Genomic DNA, 21,778 nt, shown 5'->3' on the forward strand with positions numbered 1-21,778 from the left:
AGGGGATGAGTGGTGAGTTAAAGGACAGATTGAGTGTATGTATTTTAATCTGGCAGTTGTCTTGTGTAATTTTTTTTGCCAAAAGACTGCTAATTTCATACAAAAATTTAAATATTGTAGCAGTCACCCAACTTAAACATTTGGCAAATAGTTATCCTATTTTAAAAATGGAAAATATTTCTCAAGTGCTTCTGTTTTCAAAATACTGTCTCACGCTATTCTTTATGTTTGTTTAATCATTCTTTTGGAGGAAATTCTTCTCTAAATTTGGGATGAGAGAGATATATTTAAATGTATATATAAATATATGCATTTATATATATTCACACATACATACACACGTACATTTTTTCCTATCACATTCAATCAAGACTATCTCAGTTTAATCAATTAAAGGTGAAAGAGACTTTTTTCCTTCCTTCCTTCCTTCCTTCCTTCCTTCCTTCCTTCCTTCCTTCCTTCCTTCCTTCCTTCCTTCCTTCCTTCCTCTTTCTCTCTCTCTTTCTCTTTCTCTCTCTCTCTCTCTCTCTCTCTCTTTCTTTCTTTCTTTCTTTCTTTCTTTCTTTCTTTCTTTCTTTCTTTCTTTCTTTCTTCCTCTTTCTCTCTCTCTCTTTTATTTTATTTTTTTTTTTATGGATTATACCCACAATCTTTTAAAACACATAGGAGTTGTACAGAAAGGAACATCACATTCCTGGGGTGTGAAATACATTTTTTAACAGGAAAACTTGAAAAAAATTATACAATTTATTTTATGTTTGCCTAAATTTGAAACACAAACCAACAACAACAAAAAACACAAAACCCACTTTTCACAGATACAGATGTGAATCATTCCAAGGGAGTAGTTGCTAGATTCACAGGGTTTCAGGCACCATATTCTCAATCCCAGGAGTGTCTTTTGTTATGTCTTCTGTTCTCAAGCTGACATTTGTGGGAGCAATTTTTTTTTTTAATGAAAAATGAAGTTGGAGTGTAAAAGTTACACAATCTGCTCTGCTCCATTTGACCATATTATTGTCGAATCTAAAATAGTTTCCAGAATTCCTAAGAAAAACCTTCTAAATTTCTGACTTTATATAGTTAATATGGAATGGTGGACCTGTTTGTTATTTTTCATTTAAACAAATGGACATATCACTTAGTTTAAGAATAGAGAAAATATTATGTAAAAGTTTACTAAAACTTGGATTCATTATAACTTACTACGTTAGGAAGAGGCAGTGATACGATAGATATGTAAAAAAAAGGCAGTTGGATTTTTTTTTTTTTTTTTACTCAGAATCTCATGCCCTCCACAAAATATATAATTTTGAGAAGTACCCAAGTAATTCCTCCCAGCACTAAAATATACTATTGTTGATCAATTTAGCTCATTTAGAAAGAGCACTAAATTAAGGTAATATGTTCTCCGACTGTGCTAATAATCTCAATTAGCTATTTCACCAATACTAGTCAGAAGGATGATTTAGTTCTCATTTATCCCCGCACTAAAATGACAGCTCATCAAAAATATCAACTGACCATAAATCTTTGAAAGAAGAATGATTGCATTCTAATGTAGTAAGGAGCCAATATTCCTTATTTAAACTTCAGGGATCTTCATTTGCATTGACCATTCCAAGGCTATGGGAGGAACTCCGTAATATAGTCTTTTGGTCATGTACTTCTGTAATATTTAGAAAAGCAGATAATTTAACTGCAATCAATTAAGACTGCTGTCTCCTTTCACTCTGCCCTTCCCTCTGTCATAGTTGACATTAGAGGATGGGAATTTAGTGTGTCTTGCTAGGGAAAAGTTGAGTTGGATACATTCATTTTTTGTTTGTTTATTTGTTTAATGGGCATGTTTAAGTAGTTTTCAGTCATTTCTGTGTATGGTTAAATTATTGCTAGTTTTTCCAATTTCATGACCTGAAGACAGAGAGACCAGAGTTCCATTATATGATGATATAAACATGTTCTTGGCACCCAATACCAAAATTATGTGGGTAATAGAAGACAGCAAAAATGTTTTATATGCATGGAGGGAGACTCCAGTCTCTAGAAAAATCTTTCAAATTGTATGCAAAAGACTCATATACAATAGGCAGTTGATAAAGTTTTTCTGTAATGTGACAGGAATCCTAAAAAGTCATATAATGATATCAATAATGGTAACTGAAATGTAATTTTCTATGGTATCAATAATAATAAACAATCTATCAGACATTCTAGGGAAAGTAGTATCTTTCCATCTCACTATAGTAAATATTATAAAATTATTTTTATGTGAAGAAACAAAGGGCTTATATCTTAATAATTTTTAAAATGCATTACAGAGGTAGATTCAGAAATTATTTAATAAAAATAACTATGTGATTTATTGGAATACTTTGTTGTAGGGATATTTTTCAACTTTTTGACTTTTATGATTTTCATTTTAAATTAATATATTCTTTTACACCTGATGTGGTTTGGCTCTGTGTCCCCACCCAACGCTCATCCTGAATTGTAATCCCCACATGTCATGGGAGGGACCTGGTGGGATGTAACTAGATCATGGGGGTGGTTTTCCTCATGCTGTTCTCATGATAATCAGAGAGGTCTCACAAGATTTGATGTTTTAAAAGTGGCAATTTCTCTTGCGCACCCTCTCTCTCTCCTCTGACACCTGTGAAGAAGGGATTTGATTCTCCTTCACCTTCTGTCATGATTGTGAGTTTCCTGAAGCCTCCCCAGCCATGAAGAACTGTGAGTCAGTTAAACCTCTTTATTTATAAATTACTCAGTCTTGGTTAGTAACTTTATAGCAGTGTGAGACCAAACTAACACAACATATAATTTTGTAGTTATAATTTTGTGTTCATTTTGCTAAAAAGGATTATAATATGTTATGATCTTTGGATCACACAGAAACTAGATTCTTCTTGAATATTTTAAGGCAGTGTTGACTACTAGATCTGGAAGTTAATCTAATAAACTCCAACTTAATGGTTGCAGTTTTCCAGAGGTGCCTCAGATATCACATACAAGGAAGAAACAAATTTAGTGCAACACTCTCTCTTTGTTTACTTCCATTGAATTACAACTCAAGTTTTCTTTTGAAGAAATGCTTTCATGGCTTAAGTAAAGTATGGAAGTACTTGTTCAACAGTCAGCATATGATCAGAAAAAACATGAAAGTACTTGTATTAGTTTTCAATTGCTGCTATAAAAAATTTCCACAAACAAGAACAAAAGCCAACACCCACTTTTTATCACATGGTTTCTGTAGGTTATGAGATACAGTGTGGTTAATCGGTGGCAAAAGACAAATGAAGGTTTAAGTGGCCTAGGCTCTTATCTAAAGGTTTTTGAAGGGAATCTGCTTCCAAGGTCATTACATTTATTGGCAGGATTCAGTTCCATAAGGTTGTAAGACTCAAATTCCCATTACCTTGGATGCTGTTGACTATATGTTGTTCTCAGCTTTTAGAGGCAGCCCACATTCCTGGACTCCTAACTACATCCTCTATCTTCAAAACCAGCAATGGTGGCTGGACTCCTCATATTTTAAATATTTTTGACCTCTTCTTCCATCTCATCTCTCTGCTTTTCTCTTCCACCACAGCTCACTGACCCTTCTGTCTTATTTTTCTACATTTAAGTGCTCGTGCAATTACACTGGCTCCTACTGGGTGATCCAGAATAAACTGCATATTCTAAGGTCAGGTGACTATTCACTTTAATTCTATCTGCCAAGTCCTTTTGCAGTAATACGTAGATAGGTGTTTAATTGAACAAAGAGTTTGAAGTCTTTGTGGAGGAACATTTTTAGAATTCTGGCTACCATAGTAGTGATTTAGTCCAAACATTTGATTTTAAAATTTGGGTAGTTTAGGTTAAAGTGGTTTATCCAGGGTTTTATCCACAGTTTTAAAATAATATTCATAGACAAATAAGACTACTTTTTAAATTTTTCTTCTTTAAAAAAGGGATACAGGTGCAGAATGTTCAGGTTTGTTACATAGGTATACATGTGCCATAGTGGTTTGCTGCACCTATTGACCTGTCCTCTAAGTTCCCTCCCCTCATCCCCCACCTGCCAACAGGCTCTGGTATGTATTGTTGCCCTCTCTGTGTCCATGTGTTCTCATTGTTCAACTCCTACTTATGAGTGAGAACATGCGGCGTTTGGTTTTCTATTTCTGTGTTAGTTTGCTGAGGATGATGGCTTCCAGCTTCATCCATGTGCCTACAAATGACATTATCTCATTCCTGTTTATGGCTGCGTAGTATTCCATGGCATATATGAACCACATTTTCTTTATCCAGCCTATCATTGATGAGCATTTGGGTTGGTTCCATGTCTTTGCTATTGTAAATAGTGCTGCAATAAACGTATGTGTGCATGTCTTTATAGTAGAATGATTTATATTCTTTTGGGTACTTACCCAGTAAGGAGATTACTGGGTCAAATGGTATTTCTGGTTCTAGATCCTGGAGGAATTGCCACACTGTCTTCCACAATGGTTGAACTAATTTACATTCCCACCAACAGTGTAAAAGCATTCCTATTTCTCCACAAACTCACCTGCATCTATTGTTTCCTGACTTTTTAATAATCGTCATTCTGACTGGTGTGAGATGGTATCTCATTGTGGTTTTGATTTACATTTTTCTGATGATGAGTGATGTCGTGCTCTTTTTCATATGTTTATTGGCTGCATAAATGTCTTCTTTTGAGAAGTGTCTGTTCATATCCTTTGCCCACTTTTTGATGGGGTTGTTTCTTTCTTTTAAATTTGTTTAAGTTCTTTGTAAATTCTGTATGTTAGAAACTTGCCAGATGGGTAGATTGCAAAATGTTTCTCCCATTCTGTAGGTTGCCTGTTCACTCTGATGATAGTTTCTTTTGCTGTGCAAAAGTTATTTAGTTTAATTAGATCCCATTTGTCAATTTTGGCTTTTGTTGCAATTGCTTTTGGTGTTTTAGTCATGAAGTTTTTGCCCATGTCTATGTCCTGAATGGTATTGCCTAGGTTTTCTTCTAGGGTTTTCATGGTTTTAAGTTTTAGATTTAAGTCTTTAATTCATGCTAAGTTATTTTTTGTATAAGATGTAAGGAAGAGGTCCAGATTCAGTTTTCTGCATATCATTAGACAGTTTTTCCAGCACCATTTACTGAATAGGAGATCCTTTCCCCATTGCTTCATTTTGTCAGGTTTGTTGAAGATCAGATGTTTGTAGATGTGTGGTGTTATTTCTGCTCCATTGGTCTATATGTCTGTTTAGATACCAGTACCATACTGTTTTGGTTACTGTAGCCTAGTAGTATAGTTTGAAGTCAGTTAGCATGATGCCTCCAACTTTGTTGTTTTTGCTTAGGATTGTCTTGGGTATACAGGGTCTTCTTTGATTCCATATGAAATTCAAAATAGTTTTTTTTTTTTTTTTATTCTGTGAAGAAGATCAATGGTTGGTTGATGGGAATCGAATTGAATCTATAAATTACTTTGGCATTATGGCCAATTTTGTGATATTGATTCTTCCTATCCATAAGAATGGAATGTATTCCCATTTGTTTGTATCCTCTCTTATTTCCTTGAGCTGTAGTTTGTAGTTCTTCTTGAAGATGCCCTTCACATCCCTTGTTAGCTGTATTCCTAGGTATTTTATTTTCTTTGTAGTGATTGTGAATGGGAGTTCATTTATGATTTGGCTCTCTGCTTGTCTATTATTGGTTTAAAGGAATGTTTGTGATTTTTGCACATTGATTTTGTATCCTGAAACTTTGCTGAAATTGCTTACCAGTTTAAGGAGTTTTTGGGCTGAGATGATGGGGTTTTCTAAATATAGAATCATCTTATCTCCAAACAGACACAATTAGACTTCCTCTCTTTCTACCTGAGTATCATTTATTTATTTTTTCTTGCCTGATTGCCCTGGCCAGAACTTCCAATAGCATGTTGAATAGGAATGATGACAAAGGGCATCCTTGTCTTATGCCAGTTTTCAAAAGGAATGCTTCCACCTTTTGCCCATTCAATATGATATTGACTGTGGGTTTGTCATAAATAGTTCTTATTATTTGGAGATATGTTCAGTCAATACCTAGTTTATTGAGAGTTTTTAACATGAAGGGATGTTGAATTTTATCAAAGGCCTTTTCCACATCTATTGAGATAATCATGTGGTTTTTGTCGTTAGTTCTGTTTATGTGATGGGTTACATTTGTTGATTTGCATATTTTGAACCAGCCTTGCATCCCAGGGATGAAGCTGACTTAATCCAGGTGGATAAGGGTTTTGATGTGCTGCTTGATTTGGTTTGCTAGTATTTTATTGAGGATTTTCACGTCAGTGTTCATCAGGGATATTGGCCTGATGTTTCCGTTTTCTGTTGTGTCTCTTCCTGGTTCTGGTATCAAGATGATGCTGGCTTCATAAAATGAGTTAGGGAAGAGTCCCTCCCTTTCAGTTGTTTGGAATAGTTTCAGAAGGAATGGTACCAGCTCCTCTTTGTATTTCTGATAGAATTTGTCTGTGAATCTGTCTGGTCCTGGGCTTATTTTGGTTGGTAAGCTATTAATTACTGCCTCAATTTCAGAACTTGCTATTGGTCTATTCAGGGATTCGACTTCTTCCTGGTTTAGTCTTGGGAGGGTGTATGTGTCCAGGAATTTATCAATTTCTTCTAGATTTTCTAGTTTATTTGCATAGAGGTGTTTATAGTATTTTCTAATGGTAGTTTGTGTTTCTGTGGGGTCAGTGGTGATATTCCCTTTATCATTTTTTATTGTGTCTATTTGATTCTTCTCTTTTCTTCTTTATTAGTCTAGCTAGCAGTCTATCTATTTTGTTATTTTCTCAAAAAAAAAAAAAAAAAAAAAAGGACCTCCTGGATTCATTGATTTTTTGGAGGGTTTTTTGTGTGTGTCTCTATCTCCTTAAATTCTTCTCTGACATTAGTTATTTCCTGTCTTCTGTTGCATTTTGGATTCATTTGCTCTTGCCTCTGTTTGTCTTTTAATTGTGATGTTAAGGTGTTGAGATCTTTCTAGCTTTCAGATGTGGGCATTTAGTGCTATAAACTTCCCTCTTAACACTGTTTTAGCTCTGTCCCAGAGATTCTAGTACATTGTCTCTTTGTTCTCATTGGTTTCAAATAACTTCTTGATGTCTGCCTTAATGTCTGCCTTACTTTCGCTATTTACCCAGGAGTCATTCAGTATCAGGTGGTTCATTTTCCATGAAATTGTGTGGCTTTGAGTGAGTTTCTTAATCCTGAGTTCTAATTTGATTGCACTGTGGTTTGAGATACTGTTTGTTATTGTTTCTGTTCTTTTGCATTTGCTGAGGAGTGTTTTACTTTCAGTTATGTGGTTGATTATATAATACGTGACACTTGGCACTGGGAAGAATGTATATTCTGTTGATTTGGGGTAGAGAGCTCTGTAGATGTCTACTAGGTCCACCTGATCTAGAGCTGAGTTCAAGTCGTGAATGTTCTAGTTAATTTTCTGTCTCGTTGATCTAATACTGACAGTGGGATGTTAAAGTCTCCCACTATTAATGTGTGGAAGTCTAAGTCTCTTTTTAGGTCTCTAAGAACTCATTTTATGAATCCGGATGCTCCTGTGTCAGGTGTATATACATTTAAATTGGATATCTCTTTTTGCTGAATTTTTCCCTTTACCAGTATGTAATGTCCTTCTCTGTCTTTTTTTTTTTTTTTTTCACTTTTTAAATGGTTTTATTTTATGTACAAATAATGAACATATGTTGTACCCACAAATACTACTTTGCAAAAACAGGAGCTTTTTAAAAGAAAGCCACATAATAACTTTTAAAAGGCGCTGGGATTCCTCTGCTTCTAGATCATTGCTGGACTAGAAAAATAAAATTTGTTCTACTAGGAATCACAAGTTAGTACTGAATATTCTCCAAAGTGGAAATTCTAGAGTGTAGTGTCACTCCAGGCAAAGATTATTCAGTTCTCATCCCCAACATCCACAACTACCTATCAGAAGGGTTAAACCAGGTCAAAACAGTCCAGCTCAATTTAGGCTTTATCAAACAGTGTCATTATGCTCTTCTAAGGTGCAAATAAACCAAAACAGGAAATACTAAAATAAAAATAATATTTGACACTGCCATACAAATTGTTAGTTCCTTTTTGTATGCCCCCCACCCCCCGTCTATAACATTAACAAAGGGAATATTTTACTGCATAGAATATTTTATTTTATACATCACTAGCCATGAATTTTTGCCATTAGTTACTATGCAAATGCTGCCTAGTGCCATTATCCAAATGGCATAACCATTTTACATCCACAATTCACTTGTATAGTTATAAGTAGAATTTTCATGATTTACTTAAGTACATCTATCAGTGAAGATTTAACTCTGAGATGCAATATATAACATCCGTAATATCTGATGTTATGTAGATGGCAATGTAGGAAAGATGTGTTTTTAATCGCTTTTCATTTAAGTGACCTTATGTAAAAAATAAAATAATTTAGCAGTTCCAAGTATCCAAAGGGCATTTTCAAATGTACACAAAAGAAATAGTTACAGAGATTTTTAAGCAGCATCTTTCATGTCCACATCCTCTTGTAATTGGTGTACCATTTTCTCTTCCAACTGCTTCCCTTTGTCTGCAAGAGGGGCTCGGATAAGATGGATGTTTTGTTTGACTTCTTTGATATCCTGAACTTTCTGTAGCTCTTTATTTTTCTTCAATCTGTTCATTATAAATTTAGCTTGGCGTTTCTGTTTGATCTCTTCAACTCTCTTCATTGCTTCAATAGTCTTATTCCATAGCTCTCGCTGGTATTTGATAGGTTCATTTCTACGTTTTTCAAATTCAAATGAATTATCCACTGTAAGCTCTTTACCAGCTGCTTTCCGGAATGCTTTGGTCCACCTAACTTTGCGAGGATTGTGCGTCTTTTTAAACTTTTTATGACATTTAGATTTGCAAAATCTGAACACCTTGCAATCGTTGCGGAAGAACATCATGCCGTGTTCAGGGTAGATGCGCCCCGAACAGAAATAACACTTCTCAATACGCATCTTGAACCCGCGTGGGACCCCAGCAAACAAACGCCAATCTTGAGAGGAAGTGGCACCTTCTTTGTCTTTTTTGACCTTTGTTGGTTTAAAGTCTATTTTTTCAGAGACTAAGATTGCAACCTCTGCTTTTTTTTGCTTTCCATTTTATTGGTAACTTTTCCTCCATCCCTTTATTTTGAGCCTATGTGTGTCTTTGCAAGTGAGATGGCTCTCCTGAATACAGAACACTCATGGGTCTTGTCTCTTCAATTTGCCAGTCTGCGTCTTAATTGGGGCATTTAGCCCATTTACATTTAAGGTTAGTATTGTTATATGTGAATTGATCCTGTCATCATGCTATTATTTGGTTATTTTGCACACTGGTTGATGTAATTTCTTCATTGTATCATTGGTCTTTATATTTTGGTATGTTTTTGCAGTAACTGATACTGGCTTTTCCTTTCCATATTTAGAGCTTCTTTCAGGAGCCCTCATAGGGCAGGCCTGGTGGTAACAAAATCCCTCAGCATTTGCTTGTCTGGAAAGGATTTTATTTCTCCATCACTTATGAAGCTGAGATTGGCTGATATGAAATTCTGGGTTGAAAATTCTTTTCTTTAAGGATGTTGAATATTGGTCCCCAATCTCTTCTGACTTGTAGAGTTTCTGCTGAGAAGTCCACTGTTAGTTTGATGGGCTTCCCTTTGTAGGTGACATGACCTTTCTCTTTGGCTGCTCTTAATAGTTTTTCCTTCATTTTAACCTTGGAGAATCTGATGACTATGTGTCTTGGGGTTGATCTTCTCATGGAGTAGCTTAATGGTGTTCTCTGTATTTCCTGAATTTGCATGTTGGCCTGTCTTAATAGGTTGGGGGAGTTCTCCTGGATAATGTTTTGAAGTGTGTTTTCCAGCTTGTTTCCATTCTCCCCATCTTTTTCTGGTACTCCAGTCAATCATAGGTTCAGTCTTTTTATGAAGTCCCATATTTCTTAGAGACTTTTTTCATTTTTTTTCATTCTTTTTTCTCTAGTCTTGTCTGCATGCCTTATTTCAGCAAGGTGGTCTTCAAACTCTGATATACTTTCTTCTGTTTCGTCGAATTGGCTATTGATAATTGTGTATGCTTTATGAAGTTCTTGTGCTGTGTTTTTCAGCTCCATCATGTTGCTTATCTTTCTACTAAACTGGTTATTCTAGTTAGCAATTCCTCTAACCTTTTATCAAGGTTCTTATCTTCTTTGCATTGGGTTAGAACATGCTCCTTTAGCTCAGCGTAGTTTTTATTACCCATCTTCTGAAGCCTATTTCTGTCAATTTGTTCATCTGTTCCTCTGTCCAGTTCTGTACCCTTAATGGAGAGACATTGTGATCATTTGGAAAAGAAGAGGCACTCTGGCCTTTTGGGTTTTCAGGACTTTTTTTGTCGATTCTTTCTCATCTTCTTGAGTTTATCTGGTTTTGTTCTTTGAGGCTGCTGACTCTTGGATGGGGTTTTTGTGGGGGCTTTGTGTTGTTGTTGATGCTGTTGTTGCTTTCTGCTTTTGTTTTTTTTTTCTTTCAATGGTCAGGTCCCTCTTCTGTACGGCTGCTGCAGTTTGCTAGGGGCTCACTTCAGGCCCTATTCATCTATTCGCTCCTGCAACTGGAAATGTCACTCAAGGAAGATGGAGAACCGCAAAGATGGGTGACTACTCCTTCTGAGACCTCTGACCTCGATGGGCACCAACCTAATGCCAGTAAAATCATTCCTGTATAGAGTGTCTGACAACCCCTGTTGGAGGGTCTCAACCAGTTGAGTGGCATGAGGAACAGGACCCATTTAACAAAGCACTTTGTTCTTTAGTGAAGGGGATAGGTCTCACTCAGGGGAAACCCACTTGTCTGCACTGCCTGGATTCCTCAGAACTACCGGGAGGAAAGGTTAAGTCTGCTGGTCTGCAGAGACTGTGGCCAACTCTCCCCCAGGGGCTTAGGCCCAGGGAGATCCAGATTCTGTCTGTGAGCCTCTGGCTGGAGTTATTGGAGTTCCTGCAATAAAGACTCACCCAATGAGGAAGGATGGGTCAGGGTCAGGCCTGAAGAACAGTTGTGTTGGGCTGCGGGGGACAAGTCTTGGGACCAAGCCATTCAGCCTCCCCTGCTCCACCAGGGGAAAAGCGCAGCCTAGAGATGGATGCTGCCCTTTCGCCACCCAAGTAGCTTAGTGTGTTAGGTAGTTGCTAGTCCTACTGCTGGCTGCTGCCCCTCCTGCAAGGAGCTTAAACAGCTTAGACAGCAGATGGCCGCAGTTGTGGTTCTGGTTGCCCCTCCCCCTGGGAGTTTAGTGGGCTTAAGCAGATCCCAACTGAGAGGCTGTTGAGAATCTGCTCTTGAGAAAGGCTATCTTTTGCTTTGTGATATGCTTAGCATTCCTAGGCTCTGCTCAAGACATGCTTAATAGCACATCCAACAAATTGTGACAACCAAAAATGTCTCCAGAGATTATAAAAGATCCTGTGGAAGGGGTGGGGGCTAGTAGAGAACCACTGATTTATATAGAAAAGTGCACAAGCTGTAAATTAACAGCATTGATTAATTTTCATAATGTCAGTACAGCAGTGTAATGGACACACAGATCAAGAAATAAAACATTGTGAGCATCCCACCAAGCTCCTTCTTGCCCCGTTCACCTTACTACCTCCCACAAAGATAAACACTTTTATGGATTTTAAGGCTATAGATTGGTTTTCTATTTTTGAACTATATATATAAATGAAATTACACAAAATGTGCTTGTGTTGTTTTCAATCACTATTATTCTTTTGAGATCTATTCATGAGCATAATGATAATTCTTCTATTTTTATTGCCATATGTCATAATTTATTTACCTATTTTTCTGTTGGGGGACATTTTGTCTTTCTTAGGTTCATTTGTGGGAATATTTTAATTGAATTCAATTTCCTCTATTCAGATTTTTCACTTCTTGTGTCACTTTTCTTAGACTGATTTTTAAGGAATTTGTATGTTTTATCTAATTTTCCAAGAGTATTGGCAGAACATTTTTCAAAATATTATCTTAGTGGCTTTTAATTATTGTAGAATCTATAATTATTTTATCCCTTTTCATTTCTGGTATTAGTAAATTGTGCTTTTTCATCTCTCTTGAATAATTATGGGTTATCATTTTATTATTCTTTTCAAAAATCACCATCAGGCAATATATATTTGCTATCTATAACTTCACTTTTTTCTCTTCTTAATTTTCCTTATGTTTATTTTGCTGTTCTTTTGCTAACTGTATGATATTATATAATGTATATGAAATCTATATATCACTGAACTTCAACCTTTTTTAAAAAAAAGTTTCTATTATATACTTTTATTGGTTACAGATTTCTTTGTAGGCGAACCTTTAGCTTTATCTTACAAATTTTTTATTTCATATTCATTATAATTAAGCTCAAAGTATTTTTAATTTTCCTCATAATGTATTCTTTAACCATATGACCATTAAATAAAATGTATTTCCAAATATTTGGGAATATTCTAATTTTGAACATTTATTATTAACTTTAATTTTGCTGAAATAAGACAGCATATCTTACTGAAGTTGCTAGAATTTTCATTAGATTTTCTGTATATTCTGGCATATATTGGATTTTCAGAAAATTTTGATGTAAAATGTATGTTCTGTTGTAAAATGTATGTTCTGTTGTGGTTGGCTGCATTGTTTTACAAATGTCAATTACCTAAGATTGGTTAATTCTGTTGCTCAGATCTTTTTTCTTAGTGACATTTTTTGCCTAGTTTTATCAGTATTAAAAGAAATATGGAAGTATTTCACCTAGATTATGAACTTGTCTATTATTCCTTTTAGTTCTGATATTTTTAGCATTATATAATTTTTAGCTATGCTTTTAACTATGTATACATTTACGATGGTTATATTTGCTGGGTGAATTTACCTTCTAGTCATTATGAAATTATCATCTTTAAATCTGACAATACTTTTTAAGTCTATTTTTTTCTGATATTAACACATCAGCAAGAATTTTATTTTGATTTGTATTTCATTTTTTCTCTGTACTTTTATTTCAATGCTTCTTCATTCTTATATTGGTTATAGATCTCTTGGAACATTGCATAATTAGACTTTTTATTTTAATTGAGTCTGAAGTTTTTGTCTTTTAATTTGAATATTTAGCCTATTTACATTTAGTGTAATTATTGACATATTTGGTTTCATATCTCAAACCATTTATTTTCCATTTCTCCATCTCTTTATAGTCTCTTTTCTTGTTTTATAATTTATTTTCTTTCCTTTTAGAATGTCAAATTATTTCACTACAGATTAAAATGCATCAATTATACATTACTGTCTATTTTACATTAGAACTTATACTATGTGTCAAAAATATAACAAAATTAGAATATATTAATTCTACTTATTGCTATTTCAGTATTTGTGTTCTTGTTATATGAATTTTAATTCTTCACATAATTTGGACCAATATATTATTAAAAATATTATTTTGTATAATCAATTTCTATGCATATTTACTCATTTACTTACTTTATAAATTGCTTTTCATTTTTTTCTGTATTTCCATGCTTATTTCCAGCACTATTTCTCTTATGCTTAGAGATCTTCACTAAGCTTATTTTTGTGTATGTGTATGTGGTGGTAGGTGGAGGGGGCATTCTGGTGACAAATTATCTAAATTTTTGTTTGTCTGGCAAAGTCTTTACCTTGATTTCATGTTTAAATGACAGTTTTACCAGGCGTAGAATTGTAGGTTGACAGCTGTTTTTCCTTAGTACTTTCAAGATGGCATTGCTTTGTCTTCTAGCCTCCATTGCTTCTGTTAGAATTGAGCTGGCTGTTAGTCTTACAGATGCTGTTTTGAAGATAATATGTCTTTTCCTCTCCAAGATCTTTGGCTCTTCTACTTTCTTATCTCTGAAAATCCTGATTGCCTAAGCAGCTCTGAACTACAATATTGTCTTTCTAGCTTCTTGAGATTTCCAAATATATGCTAATTTTTTGCCTTTTAGTTTAGTCACCTGAATAGATTATCTGTTTCTTATCTATCACCAAAAAGATTAGCAAAACTGCAGGGGAAAAGATTATCTTAAAAGGTCAGTTTCTTGTATTGTAATTCCTTTGTCTTTGAATTAATGGACTCTCAAGTATTGGTTGCCTCTGTAGTTTTCAGGTATCTTTTAATATCTTTTATCTGGACTTTTAGTTGTAGTAGTTGGAGTGTCTATTTCTTCAATATTCCTAATACTTAAACTTTTGAATTAAAAAATGTTTTACTGATCGAAAAAAATTAATTCTCTTTTTGTTTTTGTTTTGTTTCTGAGACAGAGTTTCACTCGTGTTGCCCAGAATGGAGTACAATGGCGCAATCTTGGCTTACCACAACCTCCGCCTCCCAGGTTCAAGTGATTCTCCTACCTCAGTCTCCTGAGTAGCTGAGATTACAGGCATGCACCACCATGCCTGGCTAATTTTTTGTATTTTTAGTAGAGATGGGGTTTCGCCATGTAGGTCAGGCTGGTCTTGAACTCCTGACCTCAGGTGATCCATCTGCCTTGGCCTCCTAAAGTGCTGGGATTACAGGCATGAGCCACCACACCAGGCCTACTTCTCTTTTTAATTTCCTGATAGCATTTCTGAATTTAGGAGCTTAAGATGTCAGTTGGAGATAACATAAGTTAATTGTGAATTATAGTATCTTCTTACATCAAAACTTTAGGGCCTGTAGTACTCATTTGAGGCCAGACTTTAGAGTAGTTACACATGCATAATCAAAAGTCTTAAGACAACAAAGTGACTTAAGACAACAAAGATTTATTTCTCAACATATAAAGTGCGCTGTGTATTTGTATACACTCCAGGCTGTCTCCAAGACATGACTCTGGAAGCGAGGGTGCTCTATGCTGTGCTGCTATCAAATCTTTACGGATTTTTCCAGAATCCTCAAAGCAGGTGATGATAAAGGGTGAACCACTCACATTTTCTCTTAACTTCTCTGGCAGTGCCATGTGAAACATGCACTTTCAGCACATTAGCAAGAACTACACACATGGTCACAGGCTAACTGCAAAGGAGGTTGGAAAATATAAGGAAGCACATAAAATATTTGGCATTAGTATCTGTGGCAAAGTAGTCATCTATGATACGTTGGCAGTAAAATGTTAGTGATATTTCTAATAGATCAGACAAAACAATAATAAATCTGTGTGGTCATTTATTTTTAGGGGGAATATTTTTATCAAACAAAGGGACCTGAGAAGACATTTAAATCTTTATTCCCCAAAATGTTGTTTCTCAGATTGCAGATTGAGCATTTATAATCTGATAGAACCATAGCAATTGAATTTCTATAGCAGTAACTTATTCTTAGGTGGGTAGTAAATGTGATAATACCTGGCTATTCCACTTTCTTAAGCTTTTTTTAATTTTTTTTTTTTTTTTTATTTTGGAGAGACAGGGTCTTGCTTTGTTGCCCAGGCTGGTCTCAAACTCTTGGCTTCAAGTGATCCTCCGGCCTCAGCCTCCCAAAGTGCTGGTATTACAGGCATGAGCCACTGTGTCTGGCCCCTTACCCAATTCTTTAATAAGCTATGGAGAAAAACAGTTTGGTATTTTTGATGTTGCTTTCATATGGAGAAAATTGAAGGTGAGTGGAAGTGCAAATTGAGGAAATGACATAAAATTATTTATAGTCTCCTAAGTAATTTTGAGAAGAATAATGTGAAAACTACTAGTCTGTTGAAATACAAATAAATATTTGAAAAGCAATATAGAAACAATTTCTTTTTTATTCAGTTTTATGTGTCATGAGCTTCAGGACTTGCTAAGTAGTCAAAAACATGCCATTCATATGTCACCCTTGTTTCTGCAGAAAAATTTAAAAAGTAATAAAACAAACAAAAAAACACAGAAAAGCACACAATAACATATCATTCATTGAAACATACTAGTGCTTCAAAGAAGGAAAATGAGAAAAATTAATGTAATCATTCATATGCTGCAGTAACTTTATGCATAAATAAAGTCAATGCTTAATCAAGAGTAGATAGGGCCAGCGACTTGTTTGAAATTGTTTTTCGAATGTTGGTAATAAATTTTTACTAATTTATTCATGCATATATTGATACCACATGACTACCCTTATGAAGAGAAGAATACTTTTCTAACCCATCTCTTGGTTTAAAGAAGTTTATTTTGAGTTATAAGAGAGAAAAATTATCTAATGTATATATGGATAAAAGGTATGACCTTTGCAATATTAATATCATATTTTAGCCTAAATCTGTTGGACCCATCCAATGCTTCTATTTATATATTGCAATTAGGAATATTCTCACCTTTTAACAAAGGAACGGGGAATATAATATTCTGGAACTTTTCCCAAAGTCCTTTACTGAGTAAATATTTAAGACATACGTAGGTATTTTCTGGGTGACGCAAATTACAGAGCTCATTTGATTTAAAATTTTTCAACCAGTGCATTTCACTTTGTATTATGTGGATAAAAACACTAGTTGCAATCACAGAAATTGGTTAGAACAATGTTACTTCTTTAAAAAGACTGTTAAAAATGATGCTCTTAGAAAATATTTGGCCGGGTGCAGTGGCTCACGCCTGTAATCCCAGCACTTTGGGAGGCCGACGTGGGTGGATCACAAGGTCAGGAGATTGAGACCATCCTGGCTAACATGGTGAAACCCCGTCTCTACTAAAAATACAAAAATTAGCCGGGCGTGGTGGTGGGCGCCTGTAGTCCCAGCTACTCGGGAGGCTGAGGCAGGAGAATGGCGTGAACCTGGGATGAGGAGTGCAGTGAGCCAAGACCGTGCCACTGCACTCCAGCCTGTGTGACAAAGTGAGACTCTCTCTCTCTCTCTCTCTCTCTCTCTCTCTCTCTCTATATATATATATATATATATATATTTGAAAGACTCTATACAAATTATTTACCAAATATATGTATGTATATGTCTGTGAATGTATATATGTACATATTCATATAAAAGCAAGAGTAAGCATACATACTTTTAAAATAGGTATCAGATATAAATAAGTGAGAAATCTAGGAGTTCAAGTTTGCTAACAGATTTATAGTTGAATAATTATTTGTTTGCAAAGTCTGTATTATGCTCCTCCTCACGTGTGTGCATAAAAGTATGTGTTTCCAACTCCCAAAACAATCTACAAATGTTAAAGATAAGATGATATAAAAATTTCATACATTGTTTTATGAAAACTGTGAAAATCTTTTAAGACTCATGAGAATAAATCTCCTGTTAAGATGAGACTGGCACTAGAAAATGTAAGGAGATGATCAGGGTCATAATTGAAAAAGTGTAATAAAAGTGACATGTCATTTTTTATGCCATAATATAGGATTCTTATATACCCCTACTCCCACAGAAACATAAAACCCACTTAGTTCAGAATATTCTACCGTTTCTTAATTGTTACTCTGGTCACATTTCCCACCCTTAATCCTATTCTTTGAATCTTAAAAAAAAAATCTGCCGAACACTAATTATTTAACCTTGCCTCCTACCTACTTTCCCTCTTTATTCTGAGGTTTCTTAAGGGCTATAATGAGCTGTCCCCACACAAACAGGCCAAATTAGTGGATAATTACTGCTGGGCCCATGAATGTTCTCACTCCTCCTTTCTTACAGTTTCACAACATTACCAGAATGGTCTGTCGCCTCCCTACCAATTAGGAACAATTACTACTTTATAACATTAGTGGTGGCAGGCTTATTATGTTCGAGGATATGTAAAAGCAAGGTAAGGGTAGGAGAGAAATGCAAGGCCAAAAGGGGTCACTGTCACATGAAGGACTTCAAAAGTTTGATACTTTTAATTTCATTTTTTTAGGAATACAGCTGCAAAGATTTATATTAACTCTATTAAATGAAAGTGAACATCATATATTGCCAAGGTTGTGTTTTTCTCCTTTTCTCCTTTTGCTCAGGATATCTCATTTTGATGGCTTGAATTTTCAAAATCATGGAAATGACTCTAGATCCTTCTATGGGAGCAAAAAGGGTTATTTATTTTTTTTGGTTTCCTAGTAAACATGTGTGTGTGTGTGTGTGCACGCGCGCACGCACTCACACACACATGGAGAGTATAGTCTTGGCATCTGAATTTAGTTTTTTAAGCTACATCAAGGATGCCATTGAAAAGTAAGGTACTGTGATCCAGAAGTGTAGGTAACAAACATTCCTTTTCAATCTGTAATTAAAGAGGAAATTGTAGGTCAAGATAAACCTGCATCAAATCTTCAGAATGAAGTGTTTTGAAAGATTTTTAAGACTGCTCAATGAGTACTAAACTACAGTTGTATAGGAAGAATAAGTTACAGTGTTCTGTCGCACAGTAGGGTGACTATGGTTAACAATATTGTATTGCATATTTCAAAACAGCTATAAGAGAGGATTTTGAATGTTCTCACCACAAATAAATGACAAATGCATCAGAATATGAATATGCTAAATAGCTTGGTTTGAATTGTATACAATGTATACATGTATTGAAACATCACACTGTACCTATAAATATGTACAATTACTATATGTCAACTATAAACAAAAGTTTTAAAATGTCTACTATACGTGCAATTGACTTTTCTCTTTCTGGAGAGATGGAGCATAAAAAACCTGTTCATAAATTATTTCTTTTTTAGTGCAATATTCTTATTACTTCTGTAAAACATTTTTTTGAGGTTGTGAGTGATATTTATTTGGCAGTAAGAGGAATAGAAATGAAGTCAGCGTTTGCCCTATCAGCAAAAATAAATAAATAAAATAAAAGGCTTGCGTGGTGCTGAGTATGGGTGCTCTCTTTCATTCAGGGTATATGCCAGAAATTTACTGAAGTGTGATGCATGTTAATGCATCTGGCTTTACTGTCCCTTTTGGCACTGGGTTCCTGTTAAGGCCTCTGCTCCATGGTCAGAGAACATAATCCTAAACCTTTCTTTCGATGACATCTTAATTAATCTGGCTGATTCATGCTTCAAAAAAAGGAGGAACGTGGAAACCCTCACAGGATGGAGAAGAAATCATCCAACTTGAATATTTATTTCAAGTAAAACAAGAAACTATTCTAGATACCCCTGACAGGAGAAAATTTTTAGATGAAATCGGTAACCAACTTTGACAGTAGTGTCAGAAAGCGTGACAACAGAGAGACTGTTATTATTATTATTATTATGGAATAAAAAGACTACTGTTGTCAAAGTTGGAATTGTCATTTTAGCTGAGTGGTAAGAATGAAAAATGCATTTCAGAGAGTTAACAAAGGATTAGCTTGAAAGAAAGTGAAACCTGAGGTTATGAGCCACACATATAAAAGGTTTGATAATTAAAAGAAATAAAAATCTTTAAGAGTACTAAATAAAATAATTTTGCAGAATGAGGTTTTGTATATTTGAAGGCAGAAAAGGAGAAACTCAATAAAGAAGAAGGGTAAAGAATTATAAAGGTATGCAATCTAAGGTGTGTATTACCTTCCACAATTGGAATGTATTTACATACACACATTCTTTTAAACTGGTTAAAAAGTGATAGAAAATGAGAACAATAATAGAAGTATCTTGAGATAAGAGGACATAAATTGAGAGGGCTGTTTCTTTTCAGTGAATTAGAAAGCAAAAACTGTGTCTCATTTAGAAAATTGAAGCACATTCTGGAGAAAAAAAGGGAGAAAAAAGTGTTGCATAAAGGATGTAGCCTTGACTGACAAGCAACTTAAAAAAATCAAGATCAATAGTAACTCTCTGGTTGCCTGGAATGAATAGACAATTCAGTTGTTCAATAAAAACATCAAACATTATGTTCTTTGTAATGCATTGCAAATAATTAGTAGATTGACTGCATTTTTTGATTGTGTGAGTGCATCAAATGTCCATGATCACAATATTGTCTCTCTAGATAGAACCAAAGTTGATCGAATCAAATGTTCGTTATGTTGTAGTTATTAAACAAGTTCTATACATTACCTAGCAATACAATACTTATCTTTCATGGAAACTCAGTTTCTTAGAGACTAAAAGTTTCCATTTCTGCCAACATTTAATCTTTTAATAGTTCCTTAATATTAAAATGTTTTTTTATGTCAAATGTCTCAAAGAAATACAAACTTATGTTCACACAAAAGCCTGATCATTAATGTTCAGAAGAGCTTTTTCATAACAGCCTCAAATGGGAAACAACCCAAATGTCCTCCATGTGTGAATAAACAGACATATTCATGCCTTGGAATATTATTGAGCAATAAAAAGGAACCACTATTGCTACACCCAATAACTTGGATAAATCTCAAGAGTATTACACTGAATAAAAAAAAAAAAGTCAATCTCAAATGTTTACCTAGCCTGTGATTTCATTTATATTACATTTTCAAATGACATAAAATGCAGAATAGATTAGTGGTTGCTGGGGATTAAGGAGTTAAGGGGAAAAGGATATGGCTATAGCAATAAATAGTAGCACAAGGAGTAGTTAGGAGAGAACTGTTCTGTATCTTTATTATGGTAATAGTCATAGAAATGTGCAAATGTGATAATATCACAAAGAACCAAATGCACACACAAACACAAACGAGTGCAGCCAGGCACAGTGGCACATGCCTGTAATCCTAGCAATTTGGGAGGCTGAGACAGGAGGATCACTTGAGCCCAGGAGTTAGAGAACAGCCTGAGCAACGGTGAAACCAATCTCTACAAAAAATTAGCTGTGCATAGTGGTGTGTGCCTTTGGTCCCAGCTAGTAGAGAGGCTGAGGTGGGAGGATTGCTTGAACCCAGGAGGTTGAGGCTGCAGTCAGCCATGATTGTACCACTGAACTCCAGCCTGGGCAACAGAGTGAAACCCTGTCTCAAAAATAAATAAATAGAAAAAAGGCATCCAAATGGCCAAATAGGAACAGCTCCAGGCTACAGCTCCCAGCGTGACACAGAAGATGGATGATTTCTGCATTTCCAACTGAGGTACTGGGTTCATCTCACTGGGGCATGTCAGACAGTGGGTGCAGTGGAAGCAGGGCAAGACATCACCTCACTGGGAAGCAAAAGGGGTAAGGGAATTCCCTTTCCTAGCCAAGGGAAACTGTAACACACAGCACCTGGAAAATCGGGTCATTCCCACCCTAACACTGCGCTTTTCTAAAGGTTTTAGCAAACGGCACACCAGGAGAGTATTTCCCACACCTGGCCCAGAGGGTCCCACACCTACGGGGCCTCCCTCATTGCTAGCACAGCAGTCTGAGATCTAACTGCAAGGTGACAGCAAGGCTGGGGAAAGGGTGTCCACCATTGCTGAGGCTTGACTAGGTAAACAAAGTGGCCAGGAAGCTAGAATTGGGTGGAGTCCACAGCAGCTCAAGGAGGCCTGCCTGCCTCTGTAGATTCCACCTCTGGTGGCAGGGCATAGCCAAACAAAAGGCAGCAGAAACCTCTGCAGATTTAAATGTCCCTGTCTGACAGCTTTGAAGAGAGTAGTGGTTCTCCCAGCACAGAGTTGGAGATCTGAGAATGGACAGACTGCCTCCTCAAGAAGGTCCATGACCCCGGAGTAGCCTAACTGGGAGACAACCCCAGTAGGGGCAGACTAACAACTCTGAGACTAAGCTTCCAGAGGAATGATCAGGCAGCAATATTTGCTGTTCAGCAATATTCACTCTTCTGCAGCCTCTGCTGCTGATACCCAGGCAAACAGGGTCTGGAGTGGACCTA

At 35.7% G+C, this 21,778-nt stretch overlaps 1 pseudogene; it reads right to left on the reverse strand.

Moving 5' to 3' along the window:
- Positions 1–8,552: 8,552 nt before the first annotated feature.
- LOC104668100 lies at positions 8,553–9,044 on the reverse strand (annotated as a pseudogene).
- Positions 9,045–21,778: the final 12,734 nt, after the last annotated feature.

Source organism: Rhinopithecus roxellana, chromosome 3 (genome assembly GCF_007565055.1).
Source record: "Rhinopithecus roxellana isolate Shanxi Qingling chromosome 3, ASM756505v1, whole genome shotgun sequence".
In the NCBI taxonomy this organism is placed as follows: domain Eukaryota; kingdom Metazoa; phylum Chordata; class Mammalia; order Primates; family Cercopithecidae; genus Rhinopithecus; species Rhinopithecus roxellana.